This window comes from Buteo buteo, chromosome 18 (assembly GCF_964188355.1).
Source record: "Buteo buteo chromosome 18, bButBut1.hap1.1, whole genome shotgun sequence".
Classification (NCBI taxonomy): Eukaryota; Metazoa; Chordata; class Aves; order Accipitriformes; family Accipitridae; genus Buteo; species Buteo buteo.
The window spans coordinates 4,857,288-4,874,397 of NC_134188.1; the positions used below are offsets into that span (position 1 = coordinate 4,857,288).

The following is a 17,110-nucleotide window of genomic DNA, read 5'->3' on the forward strand; positions in this document are numbered from 1 at the left end:
AGCACCATGTCTTTTAAGTACCTCCAGGGATGGTGACTCCACCACTTCCCTGGGCAGCCTGTTCCAATGCCTGACAACACCTTCAGTCAAGAAATTTTTCCTAATATCCAATCTAAACCTCCCCTGCTGCAACTTGAGGCCATTTCCTCTCGTCCTGTCTCCAGCCACCTGACAGAAGAGACCAGCACCCACCTCGCTACAACCCCCTTTCAGGTAGTTGTCGAGAGCGATAAGGTCTCCCCTCAGCCTCCTCTTCTCCAGACTAAACAACCCCAGTTCCCTCAGCCGCCTCTCATCAGACTTGTGCTCCAGGCCCCTCACCAACTTGGTTGCCCTTCTCTGGACACGCTCCAGCACCTCCATGTCTTTCCTGCAGTGAGGGGCCCAAAACTGAACACAGGACTCGAGGTGCAGCCTCACCAGTGACGAGTAAGACTCCCACAACCCACCTGAATACATCCAGTAAATCATTCTGCAGGTTCTGTACTCAGGATACTTAGCTGCCAAAATACTTTTGTGCTAAGCACAGTAAAACACTGGAAGATGTGGGTCTTTCTCAGGCATTTGGATGTGAGCACCTCATGCGAACCATCTTCTGCCCATACAGCTCCTTGCAAACCCTCACCAAGGCTAGATGTGCAAGTCAGTTCTGGTGACAGCACAAGACCACATGTTGACAAGTCACTTGCTTCAAATAGTGAGAAGTTAATTTCTAGGTCCATGCTGTTTTCACTAATAAAAATCTACCCAGTTATCTCAGTAACAGCCATTTCTTAAGACTGTGCTTCTAAGACTTGCACAAAGCATGAGAGAAGAGAAAGTATATCAGCTTTTGACCTCAGCTACTGTCCTTTTCCTTCAGCTGCTGTCCAGAGCCAGCCCCGAACCAACCGCAGCATGAACTCCATCTCATGAAGTTTACCTTGTCTGCACAGCAACCTAGCAGCAACCACAGGCTTGCAAAAGGCCATATGGACTCAGAGCTGCCAACTGTAGAGGTCTGACCAACAAAAAAGAGCCTCCCCATGTCAACACAAATTGTCAAAAAACTTGCAATTCAAGTATTGCAGACCTAGAAATAGAAAGCAATGCTTTCACCATACTGCTACTTGAATAGCTTCTTTTTTAAAAAGGGCAAACAATCTGTTCCCCTGAAAGCTTGCTTACAATGGCAATGACTGGGCTCAATTTCAATAGAAATTAGAATTGCCTTTTTCAAAAGAAAGCTCAATTCTGTTAAAGGTTAAGAAGGTAACAGACAAACACATGATAAAAATAAACACTAAAAAGCACTGTACCTAAGAGAAAGAGAAACAGGGTGGGCAGAAGATAAAGCCATGGACACCGCATATCCAAAGAGAAAAGCAAAATCTGGGATATTGGCAAGTGACAAGCTGAGACAAAGGCTGAGGTTTGATAGAAAACCATCAAATGAGGTAAGGGAACAGAATGGGGCACTCCTCAAGCATATGTCCTTGAAGTTATGAAAAATACTGTCACATTGAATTTTATCTAGCAGAGAATCTGTTCTGGAAGAACCACTCTGCTAGTAAGACTTCAAGAAAGTCTGCACGTTATTCATGGCTTAACACAAGAGAGTAGTGAAGTCAACTCTAGCTGATGTTATATTGGACTCCTACTGGATACAGGTGAACCATTTAACTAGAATATGATGATTCACTACAAGCAAAGGGCAATGCTCCAATTTTTTTTGCAGTTGGAAAACAATATGTAATCTTAGCCACTATCTAACTTACTTGTTTGGATATTTTAGAAAGAATTTCTCAAACCTAAAAACAATCATGAGCAAAACTGAGCATGGGGAAATAGTCACACAAAAATATAAAAAGGACCTGCTAAGGGATGCTTTATTACATGCCAAAAAAAAATAAAAAAATCACTGTGCTCCAGCCATGAAAGGAAGCTTTTTTGGTTGAAGAATCCTGGATAAGGAAAGTGACAGCAGCAGCAGAGAAACCTGTAAAACAAACCCACAGTACATAACAGATGGGGAAGAAAGACACTGATAGCAATGAATACAAATTAACATTGCAGAAATGCAAGCAAATGATGGAAGAAAAAAACCACATTAAAAAGCTATGGTGAGGTTTATGACAACAGAAGCTCCTCCCTAAATGGAACAAGAATAAGCGAATGCCAAGCAATGACTTCAATAACTGGTCATTCCAGAAAAATTAACAATTCAAAAAAAGACAAATGTATTTGACAACTACTTCCACTCTGCATTCAGAGAGATGCAAGATTCACATCTTACAGTGATAATGTCATCAGTAACTGGAAAGAGCTTTAAATAGCCCCTCAGTTAAAACCCTGCATTCAAGAGTAGAGGGCAGATGAACCAATAACTTTGGATTTAATGACTGCTTTTAACAAACATAGAAACACAAGAAGTTCCTGGTGACTGGGGAGAGCTAATATCAAAGCAGTATTTAAAAGGGTTAAGTGGGATAACCTAAGCACCTATCAAACAATTAGGCTGGCATCAGTAGTAAGCAACAGCAGGGAAAGGTTATCATGGGACACAATCAATAAAGCATTGAAAGACAGTAGCATAATTAACACCAATCAACACAGCTGTATGGAAAATAGGCCTGGTCATGTAAATCTGATCATTTGTATGCAGTTACATCATCATTTGATAATGGTAGTGTGCTGACAAGACATATTTCACACTATGCAGAAATTTCAAGTCATGCTATAGATAAAATCCTGAGTTAAGATTCACCATACTACATCAACACTGCTCATAATAAATGAATTTCAAAAGTGACTAATGAAATGGAAACTAAACGGAGACTCAGCATCCAAATAACAGATTCCTTGTCAGTCCAGCAGAAAAAAAATGAGGTACACCATTTGGAAGCTGAAAAGAGCTACAGATTGCCTCAAAAGGCAAGGCTCATTATTTACCGAAACAATTTACCTGCGACATGGTAGATTCATTACTACCGCTACCCTTTAAATCAAGACCTTGATCTTTTTTCAGGAAGATATGCTAAATGAAGAAAAGTTAAAGGACTACTACTGATATATCCTGCATTTCTCTGACCTGCACTGAGCAAGCAGTAAGAATAGATATTCATGTGGTTCCCTCCGGTCCTTAAATTTATAAGCCTAGGAAACAATGACCCAGACATTATTAATCCCTCTGGAATTTAATGCAATAAGTGAATCATGCTTAATCCATCTGATACAGTATAAAGTGTCTTGAGTATTTCTATGGGATTTCAACTCTAATCCAGTGTTAAATTACTGGATGACTTAAAATATTATCAAGTCACTTACCTGAATTTCTGATTTTTAGCTGAAAGCAGCAAAAATCGATCCCTCTGAAGCATCTCACTAGCTGTTTGCATAAATAGAGAGGCATGGTATCAAACTCTTGATCTACAACTTCCCATGCAGACCACTTTGACCTATTCCTTAGGAAACATTTTTTAAAGTAATGCTATCAGAACAGTATTTCCGTGGCATGTCAGAAAGCCTCCCATCAGGTACAGCTGTGACTAAAACACTAACTTCATACAAATCTCTCAAACAAGGTTATGCTCTTGTATACCCATCATCTTCCCATGTAGCACTCTAAGATCAGTATGAGAGGTGAAAGTCACATTATCTCTGCCAAACACACGTTATTTGGTCCTGCCTATTTGAAACAAAACACAGGGGTCTGAAAATGCCATTCTTGTAGATAGCTCTGGAATGGGCCAGGAAACTTCATTCTCCCAGGTCTACAATGAGCACTCAAATTGCAAAATAGTCTCCGACGTTTCTTGCTCTATTCAACATCTACTTCTGGCACAATTTCCCCCTTCAGAAGCTGAACATCTCTAACACTCATCACAGAGCAAATTCATTTCAAAGATTCCCAGAGCTCTTTTCCAGCTGATGGCCTTTGATTTCCAAACCTGCTAGCCATAAGGAATCAAAACTTCAAGCTGCTTCTCACAGGCCGTACTTTGAATACCATTGACATGTCGGCTCAAAAAGGAAGGGAACATGTTAGTGAAACAAGTACTCAGTATAACAGTGAAACAGCATACCTTATGAAAGGGAATGCTTTAATGTGACCTTTTGGAGAACACTACTAAGAAATTACTTCCTCTGCTTTTTTTGGTCTTATCTCATTTAGATGCAATTACAGAATAGTGAAACATACAATTCCATTTTTTGGATGCTGATATACTTCTTTTCATAACCATCATCCAAGCACTAGAGAGTCCTCAACCAAACTGGGAAATCCACAGGCATATATAGAAGACTAAGAATACTCAGCAGGATTCATCTGTATTTCTCACTTCAGCTTCTGCTCTTCCAGCTCTGTAGCCAAGCCCTAAATCCAGGGTCCAGCCTTTGACTTTATCCAGTTAATGGCAGTGGGAGACCTGTACACAGGAACATTCTTTGAGAGGGTCCAAACAGCAACTCTTCCCACCCACAAGAGTCATACAGCTTTAGCCTCACCAGGTGAGTTACAAGACTTACAACCCCAGTAATGAGAAGGCAGAAACAGTTATAATTGCTTTTAAACCAGAAGTCATTTGTATATGGGAAAGACATAAAGGCATTTCTGTACATCCTTCACATCGCTCAGCGCAGTGTCCTGCAAATGTTGTCTTCAAACAGAAGATGTGCATTGCTCTATGCCTTCCAATTCTTTCATGTCAGGCAACAGAGTGCTGGAGCATCACATGCCACCCAGAAGCCCATAAACACAGGATTTCCCTCATTTGGTGTTTAGCTGCATGACTGCTGTGGAATTATAACCAGGATGCGCGTGCCACCCAGAAGACAGTAACACACCAGTTCAATCACCCATTTCACAGCCACAACTACGTCATCTGTGACTGAGCATGACTGCTGCCAGAGAAACAGCTTTTGACTTGGGTAAGGGATGGGATATTCTTACCCAAGCTCCTGTAACTGTACCGTTCCTATCACCTAGCACCATCCCCAAAGGCATCGGCATATCTGAAGAGTCCTTTGAAAGCCAAGCATCATGCCCTGATGATGTCTGCTTCATCTTTCTGAGCCCTGCCAGTCCCTATTGGCCCCGCCTCCTGGGTTGGAGAGGGAGACGGACATGGTATAGGATTTCCTACATTGAGGATTGGGATGGTGGGAATGTCCTTGCCAATGACCTGGGTTTGCTTTCTCTTTGCTCCCATCTGCTTTCTGCCCTCAGTCTGATTACCACAGAAATGTCACCCCTTGGGTGCCTCCTCACCACATACAGTGCTGCGTGCTAGAGCCATGCCCCAAGGCTTTGCTGGGGTCCTGACCCTCTCCCAGTGCTGGCTGCTCTTGTCAGACCTTTCTGACTCCAGACTGGACCAGGTCCAAGTCTCCCCAAAGGAAAGAGCAACACTTATGCCAAGTTGCCATCAGAACTTCTCTAGCCAGGCTGTGTTTTATCACTCGAGGGACAGGATCAGGCCTGGCCCCAGGAGATGCATACTCAGGGAAGCACACGCTGGGCTACTTGTTGTTCTTGTTGTTCCTCCCCATGGTTGCTCAGCCAGCAGGACACAGCAGGCTGTCACACCCTACTGACGCACAGGGAAAATCAGCCATGAGCCTGCTGTAAAACTGGGGACAGTATAAGACCACAAAAGGAGACTGTCCCATCATGACCTGGTCATCACAGAAAACGCAACCTCAGAACTCTGGTTTAATTTGGTCTGTCTGAGGTTACCTCTGGCTGGGCCAAAGCCAGGGATGCACACAGCCAGCCTGCTTGGGGATAGGCTGGGAAGAAGCAGCCTGTGACCTCCACCACCCCCTCCAGAATTTGGCAGTACCCCATACGGTCAGCCTCCTTCCAGAGCCCACACTGTCCTACCTCCATCCATTTCCTCAAGTCATTTGAGGCTTTGGGACCATTGTCAGTCTGTTGCTAGTGGGCAAAGAGCCAATGCCCCCAACCAGGTGACAAATACTGCCCCGCAACTTGCGAGCATAGCTGTCATCTTTTTTTCCAGGTAAAACATCACTGCTGACCTCCCAGAGGCTTCAGAAAGCATTGTTACTGCTCACAACTGAACACAACCTCATGCCACTACAACACAACTTTACCAGGATCCATATCATGGTCATCTCCCAGCTGACAAAGTTATGCCTTCCCAAGCATGAAAGACTAACTTCAAGTATTGTCACATTATCTCAAAAAGTACCGGATTTAGTTTAGATATATAGTACATTGGTTTAGATATTAATATTTTCCATATATGCTATACCTACCAGACAGAAATCAAAAACATTAGGAAAGCAAAGATCTATTTTTGCTTGATAATTCCCCCCAGTAAAAGAGTCTCACGGTTTGCTTTGAAGACACCTTTATCTCTGTTGTTTACACAATTGTTAGAGGGAGTTTTCTTTTCATTGGGTAGACTAGCACTAATATAAAAATCAAAGACAACTTAGAAAAGAGTTCTTTGGTGGCAAAAACATTTAAAAGATCAAATCAGACTTTAATAATATGGAAGACAAGCTTACCCAGAATGCTGGAAAAACAAATTTTACTTCCATTGGTGATAGTTTGCCCTAGAAGACAGTCCCAGGGTGGAAACCTTAAAAAAAACCAAAAGACTCATTAGAATTAGAGTAGGTAACAAGGGCATACACCATCAAATCTTTCGTAAACACAGTGCTCAAGATTAAATATCCTGATTATGATCCTGTCCAAGTTTCCTGGCATTAGCTCACAGATAAACTGGTCCGTGTTAGGAATGAGCGAAATGAAGCAATACACCTACTCACAAAAGGGGAAGAGTATACAAAAACTTTGTGAAACAAAAACTCTGCATTTTCTCTTCCTCTTCCTCTGGAGTATCTTTAGATTAAGTCAACGCTCTCAAGTCAAATTTAGGTACACAAGCGAAGGGGAAGCACAGCTTAAACCTAGTCAGGTTTTAATGTATTTACAGAGATCATTGTTTTTAAGGGACTCTGTGCTATTTGATGCCTTGTCCCTATGCCACATTTTGATGGGATAAGGGTGATGTATTGCTATTCAGGGAGATTTAGCTGAATTTGCTTGTGATGAGATCACCCAGAAGTATGGAAGGAAAGAGGAGAAACAAGAAAAGATGAGGCAGATCATCCAGAAAACACACAGAAGGAGCTTCTCCCAGAAGTCGAGGAAAGATCACGATCACAAGAAGTAAACATTATGAATCAGAGAATGTGAGTTATATCAAAAGACATTGGGTCAAGGCAGAGAAGGAAAGCAAGCCAGTCCTGAGATTTGATAAGAGGTCACAAAATACGGTTTTACCAGTGGTAAAAGGGGCCAAAGTCAAACTGGTGAGAATCAAAGATGAAAATAGAAGATCTCCCAAGTACGGCTGACCAGATCATAAGATGACAAAAAAAAAGCTGGAAAAGGTTTTGGTTTTCAGTTGTTTGGGGATTTGTTGTTTGGGGTTTTTTTAATATTATGTCAGTGATGTGTGTGTATTTATGTTATGATGGGAAACAGTCAGGAGATTAGAGTGAAGAGTTAAGAGGTATAAGTGCGAGGAAGACTAAGAAGAGGGATGTGACTGTGGGACAAGCAGAGCAGGTAGAAATGAGAAGAGACCTGAAAGTATGACAGAGGAAAACGCAGAGTCAGAGAAAGAATGGAGAAGGACAGCTGAGGGAAAAGGGGAAGTCATATGACACTCATTTTCCCTTGTAGTGAAGATCAAGTGGAGAAAAGTTAGATAGAAAGCTTAGAAAATATTAGAAGATGGAAGATATAAATGGGATTCTAGGTAAGATTTAATCAAATAGTCTTTTAAAATGTTTGATTCACATAAACTTCACTCAAATGTGGTAAAACCCCAAATCCAAAGTAACTCACAGCAAAAGATGCACTAATTACAATGAAATTTATATTTTAATAAGAAATTTCAGGTACATTCTATTTTTTTCCCCCACCTTCCATTCCCCAGCAAGGCAGCTTGCTTCTTTTCAAATAACTCAGTTAAATTAAGTTGTATGTTCAGCCTCATTAGCCACCATCTCCATTCCCCTGCGGTTTTAATTAGATAGGTCTCTTTGTGCACAGCTACCTCAATCCTTCCCCTCCCAGACAATCCCACAATGTTGCTTTTTTTATGTTATCATTCTTCAAATGCTCCTTACTGCATTGGAGACAACCAAGGCGATCGGGGCAGAGCAGTGCTTTCCTATGGAGGAGACAGGGCAGGAGCTGCAGCCAGCAAAGCGCACAAACTCCTTGGGCAGGGCTAAGATGCTCTTCCACACTGGTTTACCCACTTTAATTGAGACAGCTTGAACCTGTTGTGCTGATGGGTTAAGGGGCAGACCCTCTGCACAGACACCAAGCCCCAAGCACATGGAGTTGGCTTCTCCCAGCAGCCTCCTTCCCGCTCCACAAGCCCCCATATGCTGGTCCACCATCTCCACACCCAGCATATGAAATCAGAGGCCAGGAATGAGGCCCAAACACCCCACCAAAGCTGAGTGGCACAGGAGGCCCCTGAATTCAAGATGATATGTGGCTGCAGCTCTTCCCCCAAAGCACCCACCTTGGCAAGCCCAGCACATCAGCACATCCCCCCAGACATCAGGCCATGGCACTGTCCCACAAGATGGAAGAAAGGCTTGGAAAGACTTGCTCAAAAGGTCTGACCTGGTTTTTACCCCCCCCCCTTTTTTTTTTTTTTTTTATTAAACAAGCACAGGAACAAAGGTACCAAGAGGATGAGATGACCTGTTTCCAGCTGGAAATGGGGGTAAAGGCTGATGTTTCAGGAAAAAAAAGAAAAAAAAAAAGGAAGTGGGGGAGGATCAGCTCTGCCCATAAGGAGTAAGACAGGACTTCAGCCCCTATTTGCACTCTTTTAGCAGAAAAAGACGGCAAATCCAGCAAGCATGGTTGGCTGAAACACCCCTCAGAGCAAAGGACCTCTGCTCCACAGCTACTCTGCAGTCCCAGAGGAGAGCCCAGGGAGCTCAGCACCACTCCCAGGCTATTCCTGGCTGCCCAGGGTCAGCAGCAGCACAGCAGGGATTACAGCAACTTGGATTTGTTACATAAGGGACATGTTGCTCATGACATCTCTCAAATCCAAAAGACATTGCTATTATGTAATAGGAACAATCAAACAGGGCAGTTTTTCCATGATTTGTTTGTTTGGTTTTTTTTAAGTGCTGAGCAGCTAAAAATTAACATTGTGGGTCTGTCAGAGTCAGTGTTATGTTTTCCACTCTAATCAGTTTAACCTTAAAACTGACATAGCTTATAGGGACAGTGACTCAGCTCTCACTCCACCCGAGGCCTCAAGATACAGAAAGGTGAAATAAAGCAACCTTTGTCCACCCTCCCACCCAGTCCTCAGTGAAGGGCAAAGCCTGTATCTTCTGAACCAAGCCTGAGGGCTTTCCTTGCTTCAGCATCAGCATCTCATTGGCTCTGTTGACATTAAAGGATTACTCATATGAATAAAGGCTGTGGACCTGGCCCTGAACTTTGCTGCATGGATCAGATGGCTGTGAGCTACTCTGACACTTGGGCTTTCATCAATGAAAAACACAAGCTCATTTGGCAGAGTCTCCGAGTCCCTTGTCTTCTTAAATTATTACTGTAAATAATTCTGATGGTAATGCACACAATTTTACATGACACATTTATGCATACACATGTTATTTAAGAAAATACATGTATTGACAAAAAATTCATTGTTTCTGTAAGCCACTTAACTCATGTATTTGGGGCATGCTCTAGCAATATCAAGGATGGGTAGATACAGATGTTTCAGGAAGTCCTAGCTGGTAATTTGATCAAGCTGCTGTCATATCAAGATTAGCACTTTACCCAGTCTGGTTTTGGTTTAGAAACTTACTCATTTCCTTCCAGCTTACAAACTACATTTAAAGAAAGTTTTCCATTCTTTTCAACTGCTCTTTTAAAGTTTTTTTTTAGTTTAAGATCTGAAAAAGGGAAGAAAAGCACTCTTTTCATGTAGATCTCAGATTTCCTATCTATTCTCCTAGCCTTTCAACCATTTAACACATTGAAGAAACAGCCCAATTTTAGTGCCCATGCTGAATATTTATTTTGATCCTAGTAGCATTAAACCCCAAACAATGTATCCAGATTGTGACCATGATACAACAACCCTTTCCTAAACACTTTCTCCCGATCTCCGTAAAATTTCTAGTCTTGTGTATGCAGCCATTTGATTTCACCAAGGCTCATGTAGGTAGCTTCCAGAGATTGTTTTACTGGTATTCCCATTTTAAAGCCTCACTATTATACCACACCAATAGCCAAACAACCTTTTGTCATAATAGCAAGAGAAGAACCTAAAAACCTGATGGTCTTGTAGACCAGAAGGAATACATTCATCCTGAGAGCACGGCTCTGCCGAGCACACTCAAATGCAATTTACTTCTGAATGCCTTATCTGCACCCAGCATCCTGCCAGTTTTCCCTGCGCATAGCACATCATGATTCCTCCCAGCATTCTGGCATGAACAAATTGCATCAAGCTTGGAAATGCTTAATACAAAGCTTTATTTTTCCCCCATCACAATCTAATTCTTTTTCAGTAAGACTAACATACCCTGTAGCACAGAAATACATTACTTGGGAGTCATCCAGTCCCTCTGAATTTTTCTGGCAGTATAAACTTGAGAATTATTATGAAGACCACCTTGGACTGAAAATCTCAGGTGGCTTAAGGGGTTGTTGTTCCATGTGCCCCATGCAAAACTTGGCAGAGACAACACATGCCAGAGGGTGAAAGCACTACTGGAGCATCTCTGTTCAAGCTACCCTTGCCTGCCAGACTGGCTCTTTGGCAGCCTTAACATTTTGCCATAACTTAGAGCACCCTGTGGGGATAATCAACACGGAAGCCAACTCATTTAGGATAAGCTATCAAATAGGTAAAATTCAAAAAGTAAAACTTAATAGAGAAACTAATTAGCCCAGCATGTGTTTTAGATGCTTGTTTACTTTTTAACTATGATTTCAAAGGGAAGTCATTCTCCTGCGTTTGGTGATTATGCCCATGAAGTGAAACTCACAGCTGTGCAAAGAAGAACAAGTTATGCCTTCCTTCCAGCTCTGCATCCCATTCAATAGCTGCTTCAAAGAAGTTTATCTCTGGGCAGAACAGCCCTCAGGCTCACATAAGGAGCAGCAACCTGTATTACACCATCATCTAAATGAAGTCATGATTGCAGGCTGGGAGGGGAATCCAAGGAATTTTTTCAGCTGATGCTTTTGCTAGTTTTGAGGATTGCATAAAATCACTGATCTGCAAGTGATGTCACTAACAGCAAAAGCCTGGGAACTGCTGCTACACCAGCTGCTTCTGAGGATTAAGTCGTTTGCAGAGACTTTTGATGTGGATGCCTCTGCGGGAACAAAACGGACTTCTCCCATCCACAGTCCCCAAACGCTCTGCAAGAGTGGGCCAGCATACTCCTCCCAGTTGTTGGCACAGTCTTAGACCAACTTTACCGCAATTATATAGGAACATAACTTGGATCTCCTTACCTTCCAGCCAGGGCACCACTGACACCACTTTCTGTGCAGGACTACATGCTGTGCCACACTATGCCACAAAAGCAGCAACAACTTTTGCTTGAGCAGAAAACAGTTCCTGCCCTGAAACATGAAGATTCACTATCCCAGGAGCTTTGAACCTGTTTGCCTGACTGCCAGCTCTGTAGCCACTTAATTGAAAAAGAAAATAGAACTCCTCAAAGAAATTACTAAGGTGACTGCTTAAATAAAGTCTCTTAAACAGCCCTTTCTTGTACTGAAGACCTATTTTTCAGATGTTTTGAGTGTTTTACAGATATGCCTTTTGGCTGCAAAATACTAACCTGGTTTTATATTATAACAGAGTAACATGGGACAGAGCTTTAATTGGTATAAATCACTTGGTTGTGTAGTTACAGAAATTTATAACAGCTAACCATTTCCCCTCTTGCTTCTCACCCTACAAACCCTCGCTAAGTAGGTCTTTCTCATGAAACCAATGACAGGGGACCCTGTCAGGTGGTTACAGCATTTGGCTGTACTCTGGAGATCTTTCTGGTGACCTTGGGTGAAGTGTTGGACCTTATCCTCTTCCCAGTTCCCCACTGGAAAATCCAGAATAGCAAGATGATACCATATAATGGCAATGGACAGAATAAACAAAGAAGGTTTTCAGAGAGCAAAGCATCAAATGCATGCCCAGCAACAGCAAGTGACAGCGTTCCCAAGCTGACGAGGATGCTATTTATATTAGGATAGTGGCCAGAATAAGTTATACAGAAATCCGTCGTTATTATTTTCCTGAAGAAAGACTGTTTCAATGGGTTTGAGTTTGCAATAGCAAGCTCAGGTACAAAACAAACCATCAAGCACTTGCTGCTCTTTGCTACTTTATTTCCACTCCAGCTACTTCAGACTTCTTTAACAGAACTGACTGCAGAATGTTCAGTAAAAGCTGCATTTAAACCAGGCCAGTGTAATTATAAATAACTTACGATAAAATGCAATATTTGTGTAGGGAAAGCATTTGCTAAATCAGCTGTGCTCGGTAGTCTTTTTAGCAAACCTCAGCATCCAGCCAGGGGTGGAGAGGAAGAGATCCTCTTGCACTGCTTGTTGCTGGCACTTCAGCAAATACCTTTACTGATACGTCCATTATTATGCCTAGATCTTTTTTCCTCCAAAGCGTTCAATCAAATATTAAACCAACCACTGTGTATGAGTCTCTACTGTATTGTGCTTCACTTCATCTACCATTGTATGAGTCTCTGGAGAGAGCACATTTCACTGGAGCCCGCAATTCTGGCTGCAGTTCTCTGTCCTATGCTGATTTCTGATGCTTCCTGCATGAACTTAGGAAATAGAGGATGCACACTGGAAGCTGGAAGTCTTGTTTTTCTGAACCTAAGAGGGAGGACTATTTCTCACTGGTTATGGAGTTCCCTGCACAGCCTCTGATGTGCTGTTGTGCTTTACAGATGTGGAGAACTGCACTTCTGCAGCAGATGTGCTGCTAGCTCTCCTCTCCCCACTATCTTCTAAATATCTAGCATTGCTTACTATACCATAAATGTGTTTTGCACAGAAATACACTCTCCAGAAATTTAGACCAGGAGTTTTAAGCTGCTTTCTTGTTTGTTACAGTCACAGACAACACCCTAGAAAACTTTACCATAGAAGAAGCTTTGCTGTAAAGAAATGAAAAACTAATCTGACTGCAACCTACAGCTGACATTTGTTAGATCAGTAGCCAAATACCTACCTCTGTCCTTAAAGACATGGTACCATATCAAAAGCTCCTTCAAATAAACCACACAGACACAGCCTTGCAAAGGTTTTTCTCAAACCCTCCCTCACCTCAGGTAGCAATTTCCAAACCCCCACTGCATTTCCAAACTCACAGTGCCTTACTCAAAGGATCACTTGCAGAATCCCCCTATTGTACCTTTAAATAGGACTTTATTCCGCAGAAATTAAGGTGATGATAAATAAAGTAGAATGAGAAGTTAAGCCTCATTTGCATACATGTAGCTCACTGCTACCACTCTCCTGCAGCACAGGCTGTAGTGCTCTCCACAACAGATTGCAGAGATAGGAGACAAGTAGCCGGGTATATTTAATTGCATTGGAAAAGGGCAGACTGGTAAAGAGTTTATGCAGCAGGAGATCTAGAAAAGCCCACAACCTTGCTTGAAATTGGGGCTGAGAAGCCATAAAACCCACAAACACAACACTGAATGTAGAGAGCATAAAGCAATTCCTGCATGAAATCACACAAGCCAAAACAAGGCATTTATGCATCATGTTATATCCAGCACAATTGCTGCCAAGTGCCTCCTTAATGCAGTCATCCATTGCAAAGTTAACCTGTATGCAAACACTTGACATTCAATTATTTTGCTACCGATGCCTTAATATCAGTAAATATTTCCAATGCTTGACTTGCTGAAAAATATTTATTCGTTTTTTGATCTTTGACAGTTTTAATGCAATGATAAATGTCAAGGCTCCTGCTGGCTGGCTTTTTCCACGTTTAGAGTGCTCAGGGATCACCGGCTCCCTAACAGGGGTGCCCGTAGGGAGCACAGGCCGGTGCGAAGGCTGAGGCACAGGGCACAAGCCCCTCAGCACCGCTGTTACCTTCGGGATGCGGTGATGGGGACGGGGCAGAAAAAAGCAGAGGCAAAGGTAGCAAGGGAGATGAAGCGAGGAGGAGGGAAAAGGTACCCAGGCTCACCTACACGGAGTTGGAAACAACCGGCCTAGGTGAACGGCTCTTCAAGCAGAAGTGGTTTGTCTGGACCCGCTGCCCTACCTTCCACGGATTTATTATCTTTCATACCAAAACACCGGCTTATAATTCGCAGTAGCTGCTTTAGCTGTCGTCATTCTTAAGAAAAATAACGAGACGTCGTTTAACTCCCGCTCCGCCCCCCCCCGGCACCGTCCCACCGGTAACTCACTGCTGCTGGGCATAAACCGGGCAAATTTCGACCTCGGCGCTGCGCAGGGAGCAATGCCCGCTTGAGCCAGTCCGTTCACGAGCGTCCCCAAAACTTTTGGCTGAATCCATGGAGATAACGCATCCTACCCACCTGAACCGAGCTCTGGGCTCGCTTCGCCCCCTCACCGCCCGAACGCGTCGTGCCTTCACCCCCCCACCCCCCCACCACCACCTCAGCAGCAGCCCAGAGAAGGGGCAACCCCACCTCGGCGGAGGGGAGGGGGAGCGGAGGGGAGCCCAGGCTGCCCGCCCACGCTGCCCGCCCACAGCGGATACGCGGTGCTCACCTGCCCCGGTGGTACGTTCCCTCCTCCTCCTCCTCCCCCCCCCTCCCTCCCCTCTTCCCGCCGGCGGAACAGAACGACGGCGGCGGGGGCGCGTGGCCGCTCTTATATAGCGGCGGGGGCGCAGCCGCCCCAGCAGCGCGCGCCTCGCCTCAGCGCAGCGCCCCCTGCTGGAGCGACCCGCCTCACGCACCACGAAGGAGGGAGCGGGCGGGAAAAACGGAGGTGTCACGATAGTAAACGGCGATAAGGGAGACTCGGGACCGAGTTCTGCGGGAGCGCCCGCGCGGGACGCTGCTGTCGCTGCCCGGTTTTCCTGAGAAAATGGGAATTAACGGCCCTGCAAGGAAATGAGGGATGGCGCCTCGGGTGACATCAGGCAGAAACGGGACTTGGTGGTGGCGAGGATTTCCCTCCCTTCCACGGCCGCTCTCCCCGAGTCCACTTCTCTTTCGCTTTAAAACCAGCAAGAAAATAAGTAAACAAAGAGGCAGACACGGAAATTTGCTTTTCAGCAGAACTTGTAACTCAAACGGTAATCTCCGTCGCTTTTGCTTAAACTCTCGCCCAGGGGTTTTAGTCCCGTTAGCAAGCTTTGTGATATAGGCAGAGGCTCTTTATTGCACGTTTAAAGGCTTATCTACACGTACAGCCTGTGTTACAGCTATCTCTGTGCGTATCGTTAATATTCCCAACAAGCCAGCACTCATTGTTTCGATCGGCTGTTAAAATCGACAGCGGGCACGAGATCAGATGGGAGTTTTATGATCTGTGTCTAATGCTGGGCAACTCAATTAATTTTTACAAAGTCCTCTGGGCAAATGCATGAAGGTCTGTCCAGGAGGGGGTGGTGAAGGGGTTCCCGCTTCGCAAGGCCGGCCAGATGCCGCACAGCATCCTCCTGCCTGGGAGCCCCTGCAATGATGCCCGGAGGCACCAGAAGAGCCAGGAGCTCAGGACCGATGCCTGGAGGCACCAGGAGAAGACCCAGGAGCTCAGGACTGACACAGAGGGGCACGAGATGGCCAGTGTCCAGGAGTCTGGCAGAAAACACCCATGGTCTGCACCCCAGCTCCAGCCCGGCCCTTTGGCAGCTGGGATCCAGTATAGCACTGTGGAAGGACTTCCCTTACCCAGTGCCATGTCACAGCATCATACGGCAGGACAGTCACTGTCACAGGATATATCCTTATTTCCCAGGCACGCAATAACTTCCTTATTTCTGCCTGGGCTCAAACACACTGTGCTTGCATCTGTCTGCAGTCTCAAGTGCCAAGTACCATCCCTGTGGCACCATAAGTGAGTCTCTTATCCTTAAAGGACCTTTCTTTAAGGTTTGTCTTCCCGACTGAAAAAAGCTCTGTTCCCCACCCCCAGCCCCACCACGCTGGACTAAATGCTACGCTTGAGTTACAGAGACAATGAAGATCAAGCGTTTTAGCTGGTGAAGGCACTGAGAGCATCCCTCCGGCTGGCACAAAGGAGGACCCTGACGAGACAGGCACTGGCAGGTTTAGCTGCGGTGGTTTACAGCATGGACCCCCACCCCCCCACCAGCTCTACCAGAGCTTTCCAGCCCCCAGCAGAGCGGGCAGGACAGGAGATGTGGCCACACCTCAGTTCACAATTCAGAGTATTATTTATGTTCAAACCCTGAGCTTATCCACGATTCAAAGAAGGAGAGGGGATCCCAAGGAAGTGAACGAAACCACCCAGCACCTCAGCCATTAATTTTCAGAAAGCAGCAGTGCCATTTGTCTTGTCCAAAGGTATTAGCAAGAAACTGTCAATGATGAGGACTTACAAGCTTTCACTGCCCTCTTTTTACATTAGTATTTGAGAGGACCCACTGGCTGTATTAAAACAGGAACACTAACTGAGAAAGCCCAAATTCACGCAAAATATTAATCAGCCTGACAAGACCTATGCATGAAAAAAAGCAAATACATGCCAGCATTGAGTTTCTTCCCTCAATAGAACATTTTTGCAAACAATTATCACTCCCAGCACTTGACTTCTGATCATGGAGCTATTGCATTCTAAAAGATAATTCATGCTATTATCGCACCTAATTAAAAGCTACTTAGCTGTAGAATGTGGGCTCCACTTTATTTTTAGATTCTGTGCAGAAGTGAAATTATCTGCTGTAGATAATTCACATAAACTTGTTTTTCTCCAACATTTGGAAGAGAGATCTGTAGCCCATACAAATGTACAGTGAAAGATTTCTTATGCGACTCCAACAAACAGAAGGGATAACAAAAAATTGCTGCTTACGCTGTAAAGAGTAGAAGA

At 44.2% G+C, this 17,110-nt stretch overlaps 1 protein-coding gene across 1 annotated transcript in view; it reads right to left on the minus strand.

The window, feature by feature from the left end:
- MTUS2 (microtubule associated scaffold protein 2) overlaps positions 1-14,840 on the minus strand; it is a 310,632-nt gene extending 295,792 nt beyond the window's left edge. Inside the window, exons 1-2 of the mRNA XM_075050661.1 lie at positions 14,819-14,840; positions 6,517-6,590 (exon numbers count right to left, since the gene is read on the minus strand). The gene's annotated coding sequence lies outside the window, so the exon portion shown is untranslated. The remainder of the gene's footprint in view (positions 1-6,516; positions 6,591-14,818) is intronic.
- Between the last annotated feature and the right edge of the window lie 2,270 nt (positions 14,841-17,110).